At 37.5% G+C, this 20,320-nt stretch overlaps 1 protein-coding gene across 1 annotated transcript in view; it reads left to right on the forward strand.

Annotated features, from left to right (window-relative positions):
* Positions 1-20,320, forward strand: part of trps1 (trichorhinophalangeal syndrome I) — a 147,974-nt gene that overhangs the window by 114,910 nt on the left and 12,744 nt on the right.

The following is a 20,320-nucleotide window of genomic DNA, read 5'->3' on the forward strand; positions in this document are numbered from 1 at the left end:
AAGTAAGAAAGCAAATACTTAGTAATGATGATTGTCTTTAGTATTTTAAATTCATAATACCTAGATGTGTGAGACTACACAAGATCAATATATTTAACCATAAGTCTGGTTTACACTAATCTTTACAAAATGGTTCATTGTCTTTGTCTTTCTCCTGGAAAGATCGAATGAAAGACAAGCAGTGTCTACATATGCTCAAGCATGGTTTCCAACCTCATGAATCACTTCAACTAGTGTTCAACAGTCAATCTTTTTTTCTCTCTCTCTACCCCCCCTTTTTCTTCCCTCTCTTCAGCCTGAAACTTGCTGTACTTCTTCTGCCAGCAGGGATATTTGTGTTCTGTGTCTCTGTCGTATCGGATTAGAGGAGAGACAACAAGAACAGAAGGAAAGAAGTAGAGGGAGAAAACAAGAGAGAAATAGATGGAAGGGAGGATAAAGTAGGGTGGAGGAACAAGAGGGAACTGAATCAAATTTTTTTTTTCCCTTTTTCGTAGTGTGTGCGCACCACAGCTTCTTGGCCATGTCTCCTCTTCAGTGTGTGTGTATCTATGCCTGATGTTATCCAGATGTGCAGCTACAGTGGGCTGTAAAACACCGAGTTATTGTCATAACATTGTTGCTCACCGTGTGTGTGTGTGTGTGTGGAAGTTGATTCATGGGAGTCTGTATTATGTGTGTCGCTTCCTGTCTTCGTCTTAACACTTTATTTTCGAGCTGCTGGGGAGACAACACATAGACGCACCTCTAAAATACAAGTGCACATTTGAGACAAATATACGCAATTCCTTTACAAATACAAGTCAGTTGTCTGGAGTGTAACTGAGTCCAACCGGGCTCCATCTGCTTCCAGGATGTCCAGCTCCTGGCTGCTGTCCATCTGTATCGTTGTCTCTTAGGCACTGGTTAGGGATTTGAAATGAGTGGGCCCCAAACGTCAGTCTCATTGCTTTGCTACTAGAAGTTTCTGTGCTAAAGCTCAATTCTGTAAAATTTGTATTTAAAAAGAAATGGCATATGAAGCAGAGTAGGTGTTAAGCTCTGTAAATTTAGTGTTCCTTCAAAAAGAAAACCCTTATTTCTATCATTTGTTGTTGCTTTCAGATTTCTGTAGAAAGCCTCAGTTACATACACTTTAATTACTGCGATTTCCTGGTGACACAAGCTTACCACTTTCTGAAAAAATTGTGTTTTAGGCCCTTTTAGTGTTTTAGGTTCTTCATATTTTTTTGTGATTTTAAACCGGCATCATTTATCAAAGCTTTTATTGTGAAGGGTCTGCAGCTATACGAAATGCAAACATTGTAATAACTCACATTGGGGACTTGAAACATCAGCCACAACTCATGAGTAAGCTTTTATTTGTAAATGGATTTAAGGTTCTGAAAAAGGATTACCACTTGTAGCCCCTCGGGTTTCTACACAGGATAGTGGTTTAAAATCAGCAGGGAAAGAATTGGCTTGATATGATGAGAGAAATGAACAGGGAAGTCGAAACTACAGTTACGTCAGAGTGAGTGAGCAGCTGGGAGATCAGGAAACAGCCTGATCTTGTGAAGCGTGAGTGTAGCTAAGTATCCGTTTGGTCCTCCTATCAGTGCCTTGACGTCAGAGGTGTTTTGACCCAGAGCAACTCCACAATCATATCCGAAAGCCAATCAAATAACGACCTAACCAATAAGCAGGTTACACGATAGTCATTTACTAGGTGGAGGTATACTCAACAGAGGGTAGAGAACGGAAAATTAAGGTCAAGCATTAGATGAGCAGTGGATTTCCGTCATGGGCAAGGAAAGGATAGGAAGAAGGGAATAATATGAGGGCATGAACTTGGTTAATAACAAGGAGACTGAAGAGAAAAGAGACAAAATTTAGGATTTCTACAGTCGCAGCGTGGTTTATAATCAGGCAGAGGCTTGGGAAAGCTTATAAAGAACTATCTACAGGTGAAAGGGAAGTGGGAGCAAGTAGGCTTCGCACATGTAGATTGAATGAGGCTGATTGAAAACGGAAACACCGGGCAAGAGGGAAATGGAGGTATTAAACCAAATATATATGCAAGCATGATAAAAATATAAATCTTTACAAACAGCATAGGGTAAAATATGAGCATCAGGGAAGTTGTAAAAAATACAGAGTCTAGCTAAAAGAAGAACTAAGAGAAAGAGAGAGCATTGGAAAATGAGGGTCTTTTACCCCTCCCAAGATTTGGTCTTTTTATTCCTGCAGAGACGTATACTGTAGGGATGAATACGACGGAGTATTAGGGCCACACATGAAGAGAAAAAATATTTTTGCCATGACGAGTCGACACGTCGAGATTAAACTCAACAAGACATTTCAACTTTATTCTCGAAATGGCGAGTTTAAAGTTGACACGTCGAGATTAAACTCAACATGACATTTCAACTTTATTCTCGAAATGTTGAGTTTAATGTCGAAATGTCGACTTTAAAGTCGACATGTCGAGTTTAATCTCGTCATGGCAAAAATATTTTTTCTCTTCATGTGTGGCCCTAATACTCCATCGTAGATGAAAGCTGTCTTTCATAAGAAAAATGCAAGAAAAATCCTGCATTGTAGACATTATGTACATGCTTTGAGATCTATGATTTAAAGCTTCATACAATCCCTGGTGTAAAACATTTCACTTTGATGAATCATTGTTACACTGCATATTCAAAGCAACACGACAGCAGGCAGAAATCAATCTGAATGATCAGACAAAATGTGAGTAGCACTAAATGGACAGCAACTCCTGTTATAAATGTCTCACGTAAAGAAACTCTTGAAAGAGAGAGAGGAGAAAAGGTAAAAGAGAACAATGGTAGAAGTGTTGAAAGCAGGATAAAAAAGATATTGTTTTGCGTATTTTAAGATAGACAACCGACATCTTTGGATTCTGTTTGCCCTTTTTTCCTAAGTCCTCTTGTCGTAAGAGTCATAAATCAACAGTCGCTGTCCCTCATCAAACTGATTGAATTCATGGTCCAATTTCTAAACTTAGAACTTTTCTCAATAGAATGTTTTGTCTAAAGGTGATACAATTCAGAGATTAACTTAAAAAGATCTCATATGTTTTTTCTCATTGTGTGATTATGTGACTCCAATTTTATATCTTTATTTTTGTTTTATAGGGGCCATAACCTCTTCTATTTACTTGAGTCTTGTTAAATTAATTGCTAGTGTTTTGTTGACAATCGGATATCTTCCCACACTCAGCGTAGCCTAAGCTACAGCTGTCTTTCAAAAGAAAAAGTTGCTGGCAGAATTCTTTGTCTTCAGCATGAAACGAGTGGTTGGAAGGACTCGGTTTCTAGAATGCAAAGCCTTTATGTGGTTTTCCTCGGTTTCTGTTGGGTTCCTTTCCTTCCACAACTCTGTTTACTGTTAGTCACCTGACGCACAACCCCGACAAGAAGAAATTAGTTTTACCAAGAAATTGCGCCTTAAAGTGCATCTTATGAACATGAACTATAATTCAGCTATAATATATTTTTCTTGTTTTGTTAAAGGATGGTGAACATAATGAGGAATTCAGCTTTTTACTTCAGATACTCCCAAGTAGCAATGTGATTCACTACAAGTATGTAAATATTTCACTGCTATATAAAAGTTCCCAACGTTTGGTATCCTGTGGTATTCTTTGATGCAACCTCCCGTCTGTTCTGCATTTTCTCACAAACAATGGACACTTAGAGATCCGCCAACTGCTCCTTATTTCTGCTAAAAGAAGAATACGTCAAACCCTTCAAAGATGTTTTCGTGTCACATCTATGTCGGATAAGATATATAGATAAGATATGTCGGTAGCTCTCATCCTCATCAGCTTTGTTTACTCCTCTTCAACCTTTCAGTTCTTTGCTGTTTTAGTTTATTTCCTCCCCGACAACATCTGAGAATAAATTTAGCTGCAGAACAAAAAGGATAATGAAAAAGGAAAATATCCTCTGTAGCTCTTCTCCTTTCTGCATTAATTTATTGCCCCCCCCCCCCCTTTCTTCCTTCTGTCCCTTGTTTTCTTTCTTCTTCTCAGTAATGACTTGTTGCTAACTATCTCTTTGAAGTCCTGGGTTTTTGCCAGCTGTAGGTGTTTAGTGAGCCTAAGAGCTCTTCTGTATAAGAGTACAAGTGTGAGAAAAACAACACATGTGTGTATGTGGTAGAAAGGGTTTATGGTATCAAGATGCTAGTAGCATATCTTGTTCACCAGTAGTAGTTTGCGCACTTCTTTCCTCTGGATTATTTTTGCCATCTTCTTCTTTTTCTTGCTCTCTTTCCGTTTGTTCTTCAGTTGATTGCATGGGTGGGACATGAGCACATACACAAAGGAAAATTGAGATTCCTCATCCTTCAGTGATGTTCTCTCTCATTCTCGTCATTGAAAACAAAAAAGCTGTATTCTGGCTTCTAACAATTTCTTCTACTGCATAGAATTTAATTATGGTGTTGTATTGTGTTTGAGGAACAATTCATGATGTTGTTGATTTACTCTACTAGGCCTGCTTTTAGCCAATGCTCTGTATTCCTCATTTATTATAACCATAATAAAAGCTATTTACTTTGCACCAGAATGGCATCTGAAAATCACAAAACTGAATGATTTCATGAAGAAAAACAGCAACACAATGAATTTTTGATAGGTAATGTGAAAAGAAGCTGTTATTTTCAGGTCAAGTTGAGAATATTAGTGGCAACACACTTAGTGTTTATTTATAGGCTGTTTCTCAACACCTCTCATTTTGATATTTATTACTTCTTCACATTTATTTTCTGCTTTCTATTTTCTTTATTTTAAAATGTATTTGTTTCTAATAAATGAATTAGTCTGCCTTCCAAGGGACAAGTAATTACACAGTCCCCAGCATAGGTCAAGGTCAGCTTGATTTATGTAGCACTAATAACACAAAGGTGTTGTTCTAAAAGAGCTTCAATGTATTTAAAATCCTTAGAAAAATCCTTTATTGATCCCAAAGGGAATTTAAATGTTGTAGCAACTCGAGGTTTATTCAACGAGATGCTGCATATAATGATAGCTATAGGCATGAAGGATTTTCTGAAAGATCTGGATCTCTTCTGTAAGTAATTTCCTCTGATGCGATTACCCGGCAGTTGATTGCTGCAAATACTTCTTTAAGAAGTACTGTACAGTCAGCTCCGTCCCTTCTTGTAGATGGCTGGTTGATCAGGTGAACACCGGCGTATTTATACTCCACCGCCTCCTCTTTATTCGACTTGATTCTGTTTTTTTTTTTAATCTACAGCAATCTCCCTTTTTTGTTCATATTCAGGATCAGATGATTGTTCACCAGCTCCCTGAACTCAGCATCTTGTCCATCTCTGATGCACCAAATGACTGCAAAGTCATCTGAATAATTCTGCAGATTAAATCTCTCTGAGGTGTACAGAGTTAATAGGAATGGTGAGAGAACCATTCCTTGTGCCGCTCCTGTGCTTCTGACTACTTGATTAGGCAGTTGATCCTTCAGCCTTACAAACCATGGTCTACTTTGGAGGTTGTCTTTTATCCAGGCAATTGCTGAATTATCCACTAAAGTCTTCTGGAGTTTTTAACAGAGCAAATCATACTTTAATCAAGGAATGTTGTTTTCACAGTGTGTGCCTTGTCTATTTTTTTATTTTTTTTATTTACGTGTTTATTTGAACAGGGACAGTGCACATTAATAAACATTTCTGTAAATTAGCTAAGTAGCTAATTTTCAACTGTAGTCCCTGGGCAAGGTTTAAAATGCCAACATAATAAAACAACAACATTAAAAATTAGTGCAAACAATAAAATACATAGTTAGTAATCTACATAAAAGTTGGACATTGATCTGTAAAAAACAAAGACATTATTACAAATAACTACAATAAGTTTGTTGAAGGAACTGTATGATGGTTTCATCAACTCACACTTCACAGTGATAAGAACTTACTGCTATAGATCAGATCTATAGTCATTGAGGACTGTTTGTTGAGTTTCCTTTGGTACTTGCAAATGAAGGCAGGAGGTCTTCCCCATCACTGGTACTGTCTCCTTGGTTAGGCTAAGATTGAAGAGGTGCTGTAGAATCCCACAGAGCTGCTCTACACAGGCCTTCAGGACTGTAAGGTGAAACCATCTGCTAATTTGTGCCTTATTGCGATTCAGTCTCTCTGCTTTAGTTCTAGAGGCAGCAGGTGGAAGGGGAAGGAAAGTCACAGAAAAAAATAGCAGAAGAGGAGCTTAGTTCATCATAGCACTGAGCATATCCTCCATGGTTAAGACATAAACTTCATAATACCCGCTTTCCCATTCAAACACACATTCAGTGTTCGTCTTTAGTAGTATTTTTGTAGTCTATGTTCCCTATTTAGACTTATAATGGGATATGCTTGTATGCAGATTATCAACCTAAAAAGCCTCAGAGATGACAGGTTTATTCAGTCCAACCAGTTAGGCATTTCTCTGTGAAGTTGTTCTGTTCCATTATGCAATTGATTTGCACAGGACATATTTCTTTCTTTATTTCTTTAAGAAAATGAAAAGAACTAACAACCAGTGGAAATTGAATTATGAACCATCATTGGATAACACAGCAGATTTTTTGTCTGTGAATGTGTGAGTGTAATTTGAGGACCCCCTGACTGAAAAAGAAAATACAGCCACCCAACATTAGACTGCATATACAGCAATAACTATTATCTGATAGTATCCCATTGTTGAGCCATTATGTGCATTGTTGCATAAGAAATAATGCATTTCCTCTTTTAAATTCCTTTATATACTCCACCAACTTTGTCTTTCAAATTTGACTCTTTTCATATACAACATTAAGCTTTATTAAGCCATAAAATCATTGGTTAAAGGCATTTAAAACGGTATGACAATAAGACGGAGTCACCAGAGCTGCAAAGCAAATTGCAAAGATCTCTGGTGCAGAATATACTGTAGTAAAGTATCAAACAGTCAAACACCTCGAGTTCATTCCTTGAGGTGGCTTTAACAAGCCATCTGTGAAGGTGTCATGGCCAAATTTGATTTAAAAGCAAGTTAAAAACTCACTGATAAATCTCACTGTTTGGCAGGCATTGCCAGTGTGTTTAAAGCCCAATTAGGTCTCTAAAAAGTGACGTGTAATTTTTTTTTTTTGCCAGCTAGCTTTCCTCCACGGGTCGACGCTGTTTTCTCAGTAGACCGAGGGCCGTATGAATCACAGTATGAAAATCTCTCAACAAACAGGGTGTCAGGTGATATTCCCTAAGCAGCCATTTCTCTCTCTTGTCTCCCTGATAACGTGAGGATTATCGTACATGATGCTGTCTGGAGCAAATGGAACAGAGATGAGACATTGATTACACACATGCTTACTTGGATGATGGGTGATCTTTTCTGTTCTTGGCAGCTGGAGCATGGCCATCAACACCCCTTAAAGAGAATGTGCCTTTAGTTTTTAGGCGACTGCGAGTGGCCCCTGTGCAGCAAAAGAACTTAGAGAAGAGGAGAAGGAATGAAGGCTGAGAGGGCTGGAGAAAGGGGTTGAAGTAATTCAGATATTGATGTTTTAGTCTCTAACTCCACCCTGAGGGCCTGTCTGGGTGGAAAATGTCAAATGGGCCCCAGGCCCGTGGCACCGTTTAGCAGAGACGGTTCCTCAATGGTGAGACAGATTAAACGCACACAAGGCGACACAAAATGTATCCCGGTCAAAAATGAAAATGTACATAAAGATTCATTTAACGCAATGGGTTACAATATAAACCAGCTGAGGTTTTCATTTACAGATTACTGTAAAATGGCCTGGGCTGAGTTATTTCGGTCATAGCTACTGAAAAGATTACCGTGATATTTGCTGCAGGCGTTCACTGCGCCCAGAGGACCAATTTTTTCAGCCTTTGGGACCCCCAACGTTGAACAGGCTGTAAACATTTTCACTCAAACTGAAAAGTGTTCCATCAGTGTAAAGCTTTTTGGAGAAACGTATAGATCTGACTTTGGAGAAATCCTCCTATAAATGGGACAATTTTGTTTTCCATTGGAATTGTTGATTTGGATTTGCCATGTTGTGATGTTTTCGCAGTTTTATTGTTTTAAAAGTAATGATTTAATCTTAAAATATGGTTACTTTGTTTGAATTATTTCATGGTTGAGCTCTACATAAAACATTTTAACAGAATTATATATGTTATATAATATATATATTATGACTCTCTGCTTTATAACAATTTAGAATAGAAATTAGATTTTTTTTTATCTCAAATTTTCCCAAATTTGAAGGAAAAAAAATATCATAAAAAAACAAAAACAATGTGTAGTATTACAACGCTGATTAAATTACAAGAATTAAAATACTTAGAAAAACTCTGATGCCTATTAAAAATAACACATAATTCAGAACTGTTGCTCTCACTTCTAAAGGAGGCTACTTATAATTTCAGTGGATCATTAAGTCCAAAAGCTTTTTTTTAATTATTTTTTTTATTTACATGTAGATATGACTATATAAGGCATATTTTTTTTTTATTTAAAATTTGTCTTTTTAATTTCATGTATTTTGCATTAAGACATCAATTAAATATGTTAAGAATGATTTTCAGTGATCGCTCTCTTGATTAGAGCCGCACTGTTTAAAAGTATTGTGGAGGATGCTTGTGAATCTTTTAAAAGACCCGCCTTCTTTACTTTAAAAGAAATGCACATGAACAACCCTGTACCCTCTCCCAATAGGGAACTCCTATTAAACGTGTGGTAGAGCATGCATGATCCCATTTCTCCTCGTGCATGCTCTGTTTAGAATAGGGGTGTGCAAAATAATCGTGATGATGATGCATCGTGATTCTAATTTTCGTGATCTACTGCATCGATTCTTGATGTCAAGAATCGATTATTAATTTAAAAAAATGAATAAATAAAATTGCATGAATGGTTGGCGAACAACAGCCAAAAACAAGTGTAATACAACTTCCAGTCCAGTAGATGTCGCTGCAAATGTGTTGACGCACGCTGCCTTGTGTCACAAACATTTCCGGCCATGGGATACTGTGCCGAGTCATTCAAAAACAAAACATGGAGGAGAAAATATTGCAATGCATCGCAATAATTCAAGTATCGTGATGCATCGTGATAGAATCGCATCGTGGCCTGTGAATCGTGATTCAAATCGAATCGTGACTTCTTTGGCAATACCCACCCCTAGTTTAGAAGTTGCTATTCTTAACATCAGCCTTATATAGAGCGGGGACTATATAGTGGACTTTATAGCAAACTCTGTAACTGAACATTCGGACAGATGATAACTACATTTTTGCCGTTGGTCACGTAACTCCTCCTCAACCGTGCGCTGCTTGTGCCATCTTTATTATTAGTCGCCGCTGCCGGGTCCTATGGCAACAGCGGGCTACTGTGACAGCAAATCCCATAATGCTTTGCATGGAGAGCTCTCCGCGGGAAGCATTCCGGGATATACATGTATCTGCCTCTTCTGAGGCCTTTCTTTTCTTGTAATACACCTCATAGACACTTTTTCTCTTACGATCCTCAGCCAAGAACCGTGGTGAGAAAAGTGAGCTTCAATGACTGTCTGAAACCATTGCTCACAACACATATACGCCTCAAAGTGCGCATGCATAGAAAAAGACTAGGGGCGAACATGTAGGACGGTGTTATGTAAAACATGTCACCACAATGATTGACAATTAGGAGGACCACTTATTTAGATGATTCACCCGGAAATAAAAGGTTGTCCTCTATACCTTCAGCAGTATAGTTTAATTAAGACACAGTTTCTTTTGTATTCAGTGGGAGGATTTACCTTTTTAGTCATTTTTAAACTGAAATAAGCAAAATGTTTATTTTACCTGTAGTTGGATAAAATCTATTTTATATTTATGCATTTTTATGCTACATTATTTGAAGTATTTTTGTTTTTGGTCAAATATATACCTAATTAAGCTTAATAAGCTACCATTTCCTCAGCTTGTTGTTTTGGTTTTTCATCTGAAGCATTACCAAACCAACTACCAGAATCAGTGCTCTATAATGGAGTTCTCTATTCTTGGATCCAAATGCATTTGTATGTGAACTCAGATGTAATATTTTGACTGAAACGTTTTTTTTTCAACCTTATTGCAAGATGCACGTTTTTTTTAACCATTATGTGGTCACGGTAAAATGTCTGTTTCCTGTCTCTTCGCAGTCAAATTGAGGTAAGGCTATTGCAAAGTAAAACTGCATACAGTAATCCTTAGAAAACACTACAGGTTGGGGAAGGAAGCTAGCATGAATATTTTGTTGCAAAAATACTTAAGATAGAATACAGGTTTTGGATTCTAAAGAGTTTAAAACCTGTTTGTTTCATATATACAACAGACCTACTATGATAGGCATCAATACAAACACAGAGCTTGCATTGGAAATTACAAGCTCTGATCCCTATTTTTGTTTTTCTATCATACTGGTTGCATAAAGGATCCCACTAGAGACCACTAGACTGACCAAATCAAGTATTCACAGGAGAGTATGTTTAAAAAAGAATCACAACATGTAAAGCTGCAGCTGCTGCTCAATAAGCTCAAAGATGATCAAAGTTCATATGTCTAACAAAGACACTACAGGGGTCTACTCCGGTCAGAACTAGGCAGGCACAATTGCAGAAAATAGTGAGAAGTAAATTACTAGATATAAATGCTACGACCTCATTCAGTCTGTTTTTCATTGGATTGAACACCAGTCGGGTCCTTTGTGTCTCATAAATTAAATCTAAAGTTGATTCAGTCCAACACCTCCGTTCAAAGCATGTTGTTGGCATCACCCCACAACATGTTGGATCTAGAGGGCCTGAAAGTCCTGAGAGGGAACATGACTACAGTAACTCAATGTTTTATAAGATAATTGTAACAAAAAGAAAAATCCTCTAAAATACTTTATGATGCCCTATATGCTCTATCAAGGTAAACAAAAAGACTGAGACTTTTCCATGATATTTGATAAAGAATCGCATACAAATATATAATATATATATATATATAATATATATAGTACATCTATGTACTGTATGTCAGTAAATCCCTGTAATGATTCCTTTAAAATGTTTTGCGAATGTCCTTGTTATATTTTTGACTGCTCTAAGTCCTTAAGTTACCTTTTTTACCCAAATTGTGTAAGCTGCCACACAAACGATCTATATGACTGCTGATACTCTTTTTAGTGGAAACATGTTGATAGAACCAGAAATTTTGGGATAAAAATTTAATTTTGCAATGAAATATTAGATCATGATCTTTAATTAGTTTTCCTTAGATAGAAAACTTTGAATCAATATGACTGTATGATATGCTGAACTGTAAAGTGCCTTGAGATGACATGTGTTGTGAATTGGCGCTATATAAATAAACTGAATTGAATTAATTCCTTTATTGTTGCCTCTTCACGAGGCTAGTACACTGGAAAAATGATCTAGAAATAAGTAAAAATGTCCTAAATTAAGTGTATTTACCATTAATATGAGTAGGTAAATGATATGCCAATGGTATGAGTATTTTTACTCTTAAAATAAAATATTTAGCTCATATGCACTTGAAATAAGACAATGCAACTGTGTTTTCTTATTTTAAGTGTAAATTGTCTTGATCCATTCGCAAAATGTCTCTTTTACCTCCTCAATCCAAGAACAAATGCACTTATTTTAAGAAAAAATTACTTATCCAGATTTAATTTTTTTCCAGTGTAGGTAACTTTCAAGTCCCTTATTCAATGTTACTTAACATTTCGAAATAGATAATTAAATTTGAAGACTTGGAAAAAACATCTTAGGGTTCCAATTAAAATTTTGATTAAACCTCAGTATCTCTGAACCTATACTAGCAAGGGCCGCTTTTCTTTGAAATTTTGAAATTTGAACTCTACTCCCCAGCTTGGAGCAGGAGTTTATTGGAGGTTGCAACTCAGTGAGCTGTAATTGAGAAACGCTGCCTTTCTGAATTTCAGCTTGTGTAGACTAAAAGGATAGTAAGTCACACTTCAGGTTAAGAGTGTGATTGAGAAATCTGTATTTTAGAAAATTAAAAAATACTTATCAAGCATCCTATTTGGTTGCTAAAGCTTCTTTCGCAACCTCTGTTATATTTGTTATAAACCTAAAAAAATATAGTTCTTAATGTTTTGGAGCATATCCACTTGATGGCATTTCCATCACATTTATCTCCAGACTCCCCCACTAATATACAGTAAAGGCCCAAAAAAATGCTGTATTTCTCACACACTAAGGTTTCCAACATTCTTTCTCCAGTATGCATTGTAGAAAGATACATTTATTTATCTAATCTTATTTTTTAAACCTTGTCATTATTTTTATATGTGCAAATATAGAACAGGTGAATAGTGATTTTCTTGATGGCATTCCTACACCTATAAACAATAAAGACACATCATGCTTCCTTAAATTGGTCGTTGTGTTGCCTTTCCTTCTCTCCTGAAGAAAGGGTAAGAGAAATAGGCACATCTACTTGAAATGCTAATAGATGTGGAGGGATGTGTATATACATGTCACAGGACCAAGTCAGTTTCAGCTGAATCCTAATGTTACTGTTTTCCACAGTGAATGTAATGCATAGATTCAGTGGTTTATATACAGTTTTTCCTTAAATGTGTCACTCTCATCTTAATTGATTGTGTGGGAACCAGCCTACTGACCCATTCTCAGATAAACAATAAAACAGACTCTAAGACACTTAATAAGAAGCCTAATGCTTCTGGATAAACTGCAGGTATTAAAGATACACATCATAATAACTTCCAGTCTCATTCTTTGTATATTTTCTTTCCTCTTTCTCACTCCTTCTTGGGCAGTAGGGTGATTTAAGGTTTCACTGTCCTGGTTTTCACACTGAATTATGTGCTCTTGTGTTTGGGCCTGTGTGTGTGTGTGTGTCTGTGTTGCAGCGAAGTTGGTTAATTTGAACCTACAGGGCCTTCCCATGGCAACGCACATGATTTTTCTGTTCCTCTTTTAGTCACAGACACACAAACACTTGCACTCATACTGACAATCATATACATCCATTTCACAGGCTAATGCTTAAAGATACAAATAATGCTTTTATTGGAGTGAGAATCAAGTAGGTTAGTGCTCTTCAGAATCCAACAAGAGGGAAATCTATACCTAGAAAAGTAAAATTCAGATTGGTGTTGTTTGCTAAAACACGTTGGGGTCTAAATGTAAAAAAGTTTCCCTACTTTGAAAATAACTCTGAAAAGGACTGCTGTTTAGTTACAAAAATATAAACTGCACAGTATAACACTTTCTATCTTATTAGAAAAGTTGACTTAGATGTATGAAATTAATTATCTGATAAGCAGTAACTCAAAGAAGTTGGTAGTAGTTGTGCAACCAGTGTATCCTAACCCATAGGTGTGGCACCCACCATTGTTGGCTCATGGCATGCATGCATAGATGTTGCTTATCAAAATGTAATCTATGTAGAACTAATTCATTTTGTTCTCTCTTGATTCTACACCTCTCTCTCAGTGTTCTCCTGTTTATCCGGCTTAGCCCTGCAGCCCTGGACTTTGACGTTGATGCATCTTTAATCGCTTATCAAAATTTAGTTACATAAAATTAGGATTTTCCTCCTGTGTTTGTGTGTGGGCTGTTCTGTTTAAGACTCTTGGCTAATGTCACACACACACTGAGGCTCTCACTGCGCCACAAAAGGTGTCTTCTACTGTATTAACCAAGCACAGGAAGGATGAAAAAAGGCAGCTAGTAGGAGGAAAGAAAGAGGCCGGAAAGGAGCAATCACAAAGAAAGAAGGAAGCAGGCCACACACTGTGGTTCACATTAATGTGTGAGTGAGAGAAAGTGAGGGCCACTGGCTTCACTCCCCTTTTGTCTAAAGTTTAGATGTGTGTGGTGGTATCATCCCTCTCTGGATTTTCTTTTTGCATAGAATGACATTCAGTCTTAACAGTGTGTTACCTCTCTTAATCAGCTTGCTGCCATCTTTGGTCTTTTGCTATATGACATTTCTCTCAACCATGTGTCCTTTCATTCCTCTTATTTTCATGTTTTATACTTGCATTGTCTACTGATGATGTAATTTTTTGTAATATAATGGGCCGGATTTATCAAGATCCAATTTTGCGTGCAGTAATTTGCGCTCACAAACTGGAATTTTGCGCGAGGGGCTGAATCATGGTTTGCGGGTGATTTAACAAGAGCGATTGCTTAACTGGTGGAAGGTGCAAAACTGTTGGAGACGCCCTATTTAAATGATGGTTTTGCGCGTTTTGTGGTTTGCGGCAAAGTAGTTTGTAGTCTGTACAAACTAGTGCATTAAGAAATTTAAATCTGACCCCCAACAAAAAAAATAAATAAATAAATATATATATATAAATTGGCAACCTTTATTCCCTAAGGTGGTATGTGCTGCAGTAAAAAACAAAACAAAAAAAAAACAGGTGTTTTGTATTGGCCTGTGACTGTGGATGAGATCCCCGCAGCATTTGGCACGTTGCTCCACAGGCGCAGGGGGAGAACCCCGACCCCGTCGGACAGCACTTCTGAAAAAACGAGATTGGGAGATCCCAGCTCTCGCTGCAACCGTACGCTGGAATGACCCAGATGCAAAAAAGTGCAATGTTGCAAGGAGTTTTGTGATATCTGGTATTGCGTGGATCCTCCTTGTGCCTGGCTCCAAATCCATTCGGAGTTCCCCCAACAGCTCCAAAATGGCAATGCTGGATAAACGATATGTTTTGATGATCGTTTCCTCGTTCATTCCAAAAATATTCACACGGAGTGAAAAAATGCGTTCTCTGCGTCTCTGCTTCATTTCGATGTCTCCTTCTTGCGACAATAACCGCTGCCATGTGTGCGCAATTACGCATACAGACCATTTGCACCTTCTTTTGAAACGTGTTAAATATAGAGTCAGATACCGTTAGCAAAATTGCGTTCAGGTTTGATAAATCACTTTGCGAGTGCTAAATTAATATATTTACATGTTCTCCTCTCACAAGACACACTTTTGCGTGTAAACGCCCCATATTGCATATTCATTGCAGAAAAAGTACTAAATGGATAAGAGGCGCTATTTAGCACGTTTTAAAGACCAAATCCTTTTAGCACGCTGTTGATAGATCAGTTTGTACATTTTTTAGCGTGCGCAGTGAAATAGCTCACGTTTTTATACACGCAAACCTTTGATAGATCCGGCCCAATCAGTGTTGTAAAAAAAAAAGGAATATGTGATGTGATTATGATCAACTGTCCTATGGTGCAGTGCTTTATGAATAAACTGGCTTGAAATTATTTCCTTCAATAAGTAATTAAAACTACAAACATAAACTTACATTGGTTTGGTTTGTAGAACAAAATCAAAAAGAAAAAAAAGGCAAAGGGGATATTTGACCCAAAGCTGTTCTGTAGCCTTATAATGATACTTTGCTTTAAGAAAAAAAAATAATAATCTATCATCTTTCTATGTATCTTCATTATCACAAATGTGAATAACAGTATATCTATATTTAACAGCAGTTTATGATAGGGTTTGATTACCCTTTTTTTTTTGCGCCTGGCAAACATTTTATTGTGTTCCCTGGTGTCTCTACGTAATGCCACATTTCTGAAAACGGAGATACTAATTACAAGAATTTATTCCTCGGCGGATTGCCACTCACCAAAAAGTTGACTTATCTACAAGTTGACTTAATTGAGCCGAGTTGACTCACAAATTTGGACACCTCGAACTTTAAAGGCCCACAGTTATCAATAAAAGCTGGATTAGAGCTACTTAATATAATCTAGACTGTTGCTGCAGCTAGGTGTATTGCCAGTCCTTTTCGGCCATATCCCGGCTTAAGGTGATTATGTCATAGAACCAGGTATTCTTATAATTTTTTCTTTCAAGTAGTTATCTTGGAAAGATCCCAACTTGTTAATGCCCTACACTGAGCTGACAAATTTTAATAGAAATCTAGATGTGTTGATGGTGACAGCAGGGATCTAGGACTATGCTTTTAATGTTTGCCCGGCCGTCTTAGTTTTATGCTCCAAGTCCTTTGTGGACATTAAATGGAACCTGGGATCCTTGTAAACCAAGCCGTTTATGGCTTTCTGTGGTGGCTTGAAATCATGTCATGTGATGCGAAATGCAATGATAAAGCAGGTATTACATGGAACACAGGTGTTTTCGTTCAAAGTGATATATTTGGTTTTATTTGGGTTTTTCTGCAAAAATGTTTTGATTCCCTCTTTAATCAGTGTTGTGTGTTTCTAATTACAACAGCATTGTTTGAGGAAAAACCAAAAAAAAAAAACAAGTCATAATTACGCAATGTGAGCAATAAGCCACATGTGATTGCTTCATTCCACATCAGAATTTTACCTGATTGCTCGTTTGCTGAAAAAGATACCAACGCAGAAAGTATCAGATTGCTTATGGCAGAATTAATCAGTCTCTCAGGGAAACCTAAACTGTTCATCCTCTTTATTTTTGTTTTCCTTGTTGTTTTCTTTTTGTATGATCAAAGTGGCACGCAGATTAAATTTGGTGTAATATCTGCATGAATTCATTCAACTTAAACCCATCTATGGTATAAGAGAAGCTGCTTAATTGCACATTTCAGCATAGCTGAGATAGGCTCCTACAGCCAACGCATGACATGCAAGCAGACGTAGACTAATGCACGGAAACACAAAGAGTGGATAAAGAGTGAATAGCTCCTGTCTGTCTGTGTATGTGTTTGGTCTTGTTTTACCTACAATGTGGAGGCAGTGCTTTTTAAAATATCCTACATTACAGGGTATATATGGGGAAATTCACCTGGTCCCCATATAGTAAAATTGTCTTCTTTGAGTTGGGGTAGGGGTTAGCAATAAGGTATGAATTCAGGTTAGGATTAGGTTTATGTTGGTAATGGTTCAGGTAAGGGTCTGGGCTAGGCCCTACAAAATGTATATAAGTTAATAAAATGTCCTCATAAGACATGAAAGCAACACTGTGTGCCTGTTGCTGGGTACTTGTGGGGACTGCTGTCCCTGCCAAAGTCTGGTCCCCATGGGTACAAATGCCATTTAGCAATGCTACGTTAGGAGTTAGGTTTAGGACTAAGGTGTGAATTTAGCGTAGGATTGGCTCAGGTATGAACTTGTAATGTTAAGTTTCCGGTATGGGTCACAGTTAGGTTGAGGAAATGGTTTAGAAATGACTGAAGGCCATGGAAAGTCCCAGCAAGGATAGAGAAACGTGATTGTGTGTGTGTGTGTGTGTGTGTGTGTGTGGGGGGGGGGGGGGGTGTTTGTGTGTAAGTTACAGACAGGATTAATTTGGTGAATCTTTATCTGAGATGATCCCTGTATCCTCCTGCGCAGCTCTATTTCTTTTTCCTATTTCCACCTGAATGTAAGAAAGTGTGTGTGTATGTGTGTGTGGGTGTGTGTGTGTGTGTGATCCATCGTATAGGATATTGGCCCTGGCAGTATGGGATCCAGTTAATTCCTCCTGTTACTCTTCTAGCTTGATTAAATAATCGCTGATCTAATGCAAGTGTCAGAGCGTTTGTGTCTGCATCTATCTGTGTGCATCTGCATATTATAAGCAGAGATGACTTAGTCTGCAAATGATTTGAAGAAAATTCTATTTTGAAAGACCTTGTTTAGAAATATATTATCTCAAATCCCAGTACCATATTCCTTACTGCCTTTCTTGTCTGACATGTCCACTTCCACTTTGACAAGCTTCTTTTTCAAAGAGTGCTAAAAACAACTTAAAGGGATATAAACTCGTCATGATTAATGCGGCTGTGCTTTGGTGAATAACTTCGAATGAAGTTGTATTTCTCAAACATGTTACACTCATTCTTTGGATATGGCAACATGTATTAAAGGGTTGCAATACCCCTAAAGTTTTTAAACCCTTGGATCTATTCTGGTCAACTCCCCCATGAAGATCCAAAAGTAAGCATGGTAAACAGTTGCTGCAGCATCTGTGAATTTATGGCTTCAGGGAAATCTCAGCGTTTCCTATGACTGCATGGTTGCACCATGTGTTTGATGTTTTTACACTATAATAAGTGGGGAGCCCCAAAAAGATACATCAACGTACCAGTGAATAAATAAGTTGACTGTGACTCAGTTAATGGAAATTTGGCAAAATCTACCAGAACCATAAAAGTCTAGAAAAAGTAAAATCTAAGTTTTGATATATAAATGATTAATATAGCACTTTTTCGGTGAACATTTTTTCTCAAACTAGCAGCACTTAGTTTGTGCAGCCCATTAAATCCACCACCATAAGGGACGAGAAGGCTTACTGCTAAGAGCTGCCTGTGGATTAAAGCAGAAAATGAACAAGCTGATTGGGAGTTATTAAACCTCTAAATGTTTTGTTTTATGCACTACTCCAGTTTTTCATCCATCCATCCATCCATCCATCCATCCATCCATCCATCCATCCATCTTCTGTCTTTTTATTACCCTTTACATCCATCAGTCATTCATTGAATAATTCACCTGTCTACTAGAGTTTCAGTCATTTCAGTATTCCATTAATCTCTACAAATCCATGTATCTGCTTGATCTGTCCACATTGGAATTATCAAATATCCTCCCATCCCTCTATTTGCTTGCCAACTCCCATGCGTTCTAATAATGTTCGATCCAGAATTTAATATTCCTTCTAACAGGAAGGAAAAACTTTAACCAATGAAAATAAAAACTGCAGACTTCACTTTGACATGAGGGACTGGAGTAATTGCAACTCTCCATTGAACATCTCTGAGTTTTGACTGTGTATTTGTCTTTTTGAATGTGCTTGTTCATTTTACCTGAATAAACGATTATAGGCCGTAGATAAATAGACATCATTAAGCCTCTGAACTGTAATTACTATCCGCCCTTTTTGTGCAGGATGAGGTGAGTGAGAGAGGCCAGGTATCAGCAATAAATCAGAAATAAAAAAACATACAATGATGCACACAAAGTTTGCAGTTAGCAACACAAGGCATTTCCAGACCATAGCATTAGACTTTATGTTTACCTAATTTTCTGTGTTTGAGTGTTGAGCATTTGAGTTTTCTTATTTCCATAAATATGAAGCCGAACAGCTGCAGCATGAAAGGGAAGTTGGAAACTATTAGCTCAATATGTATGCAAGCTGTCCTTGCCTGTGTAATCTACACTTCAATGATACCTTCACACGTAGTGCTATCTTTGTGGTTCAGATTCAGGGTAGTGAATGTTTCCCAGATCACTTTTTGAATCATAGTGTCAAATCCAAATCGAGCATTGCTTCATTAGCTGCTGGAATCAAATATTTTCAGGTATACATGTGATTGAACAAAGGGCAGCTGTTGGGCCATATGTGAGTGATTTAGGACCTCGGAGGGAAACCGAATTCTGATGACAGACACTGTTTGGCTTGCAACATTAGACACACATGCAGATGTGCACACACACACAGGAAACATGCATCAATCAATCACCTGGCTCTGTCTTTTTACATGTGGTGACGGTATGGTGTGCACCCCGTGCACTCGTGGGAAAACACGGAAATTCTGGTGTGCTTCACTGCTGAGGTGTTCTGTCCGATTTCAGGTTGCCATAAAACACATATCCTATAGATGCTCTGATTAAATTATCTCTATTAGGATTCTCTCCTAATCTGGGCTGAAAGGGTCAAAAAAAAGTATGGAAAGTAACCATGTAGCTACCCCATCTTATCAGGGAGGCATCTTTAACAGCATTTCTTACCATGGTGATCACTGGATCTCTAAAAAACAGCCTACATTTAGTGACATCTCTGTATTTAGCATGTAAAAGACCAGTAGAAACAGCATTCTTACTGAAACAATATGAGAATTTTGTTGTTTTGTTTTCTTTGTTTTTACTTTTATTAAAAGGTGGTTTGGTACTTCAAATGAATGGTTTTGTTACCACGTTACACCATATTTATTCTTGACTATTAACAAACTGCAGGTGTACTTTATATTGATTGACTCCATTTTCAGCTGCCACTCCTTCTTTGGTTGTTTTGCATGTGTTTTTGGACAAAATCAGTTGGGTCATTCAATGTGTTTGCATCTGTGGGATCCCGCAAGAAACATTAAGTGGTTTTTTAGGCTTTGGTAAATGCAGTGAAAAAAAAAATGCAATGAATAAGTAACCCAAACAAAGCTGTGCCTACTGGGTTCATATGCTTTTAGCTTGCAACACCAAGCAGATGCAGAGTGGAGGTGCTCGAAGTGGTTCCATTTGTAGCTCTGAAGCTAATCGCAGCGTAGCTGAAGTGAGGCACTCATCAGTGCTTTTTTTTTTTTAAGCTTGACGTTCAGAGATTT

This window comes from Cyprinodon tularosa, unplaced genomic scaffold, assembly GCF_016077235.1.
Source record: "Cyprinodon tularosa strain WSP-4 unplaced genomic scaffold, ASM1607723v1 ctg247, whole genome shotgun sequence".
Lineage (NCBI taxonomy): Eukaryota > Metazoa > Chordata > Actinopteri > Cyprinodontiformes > Cyprinodontidae > Cyprinodon > Cyprinodon tularosa.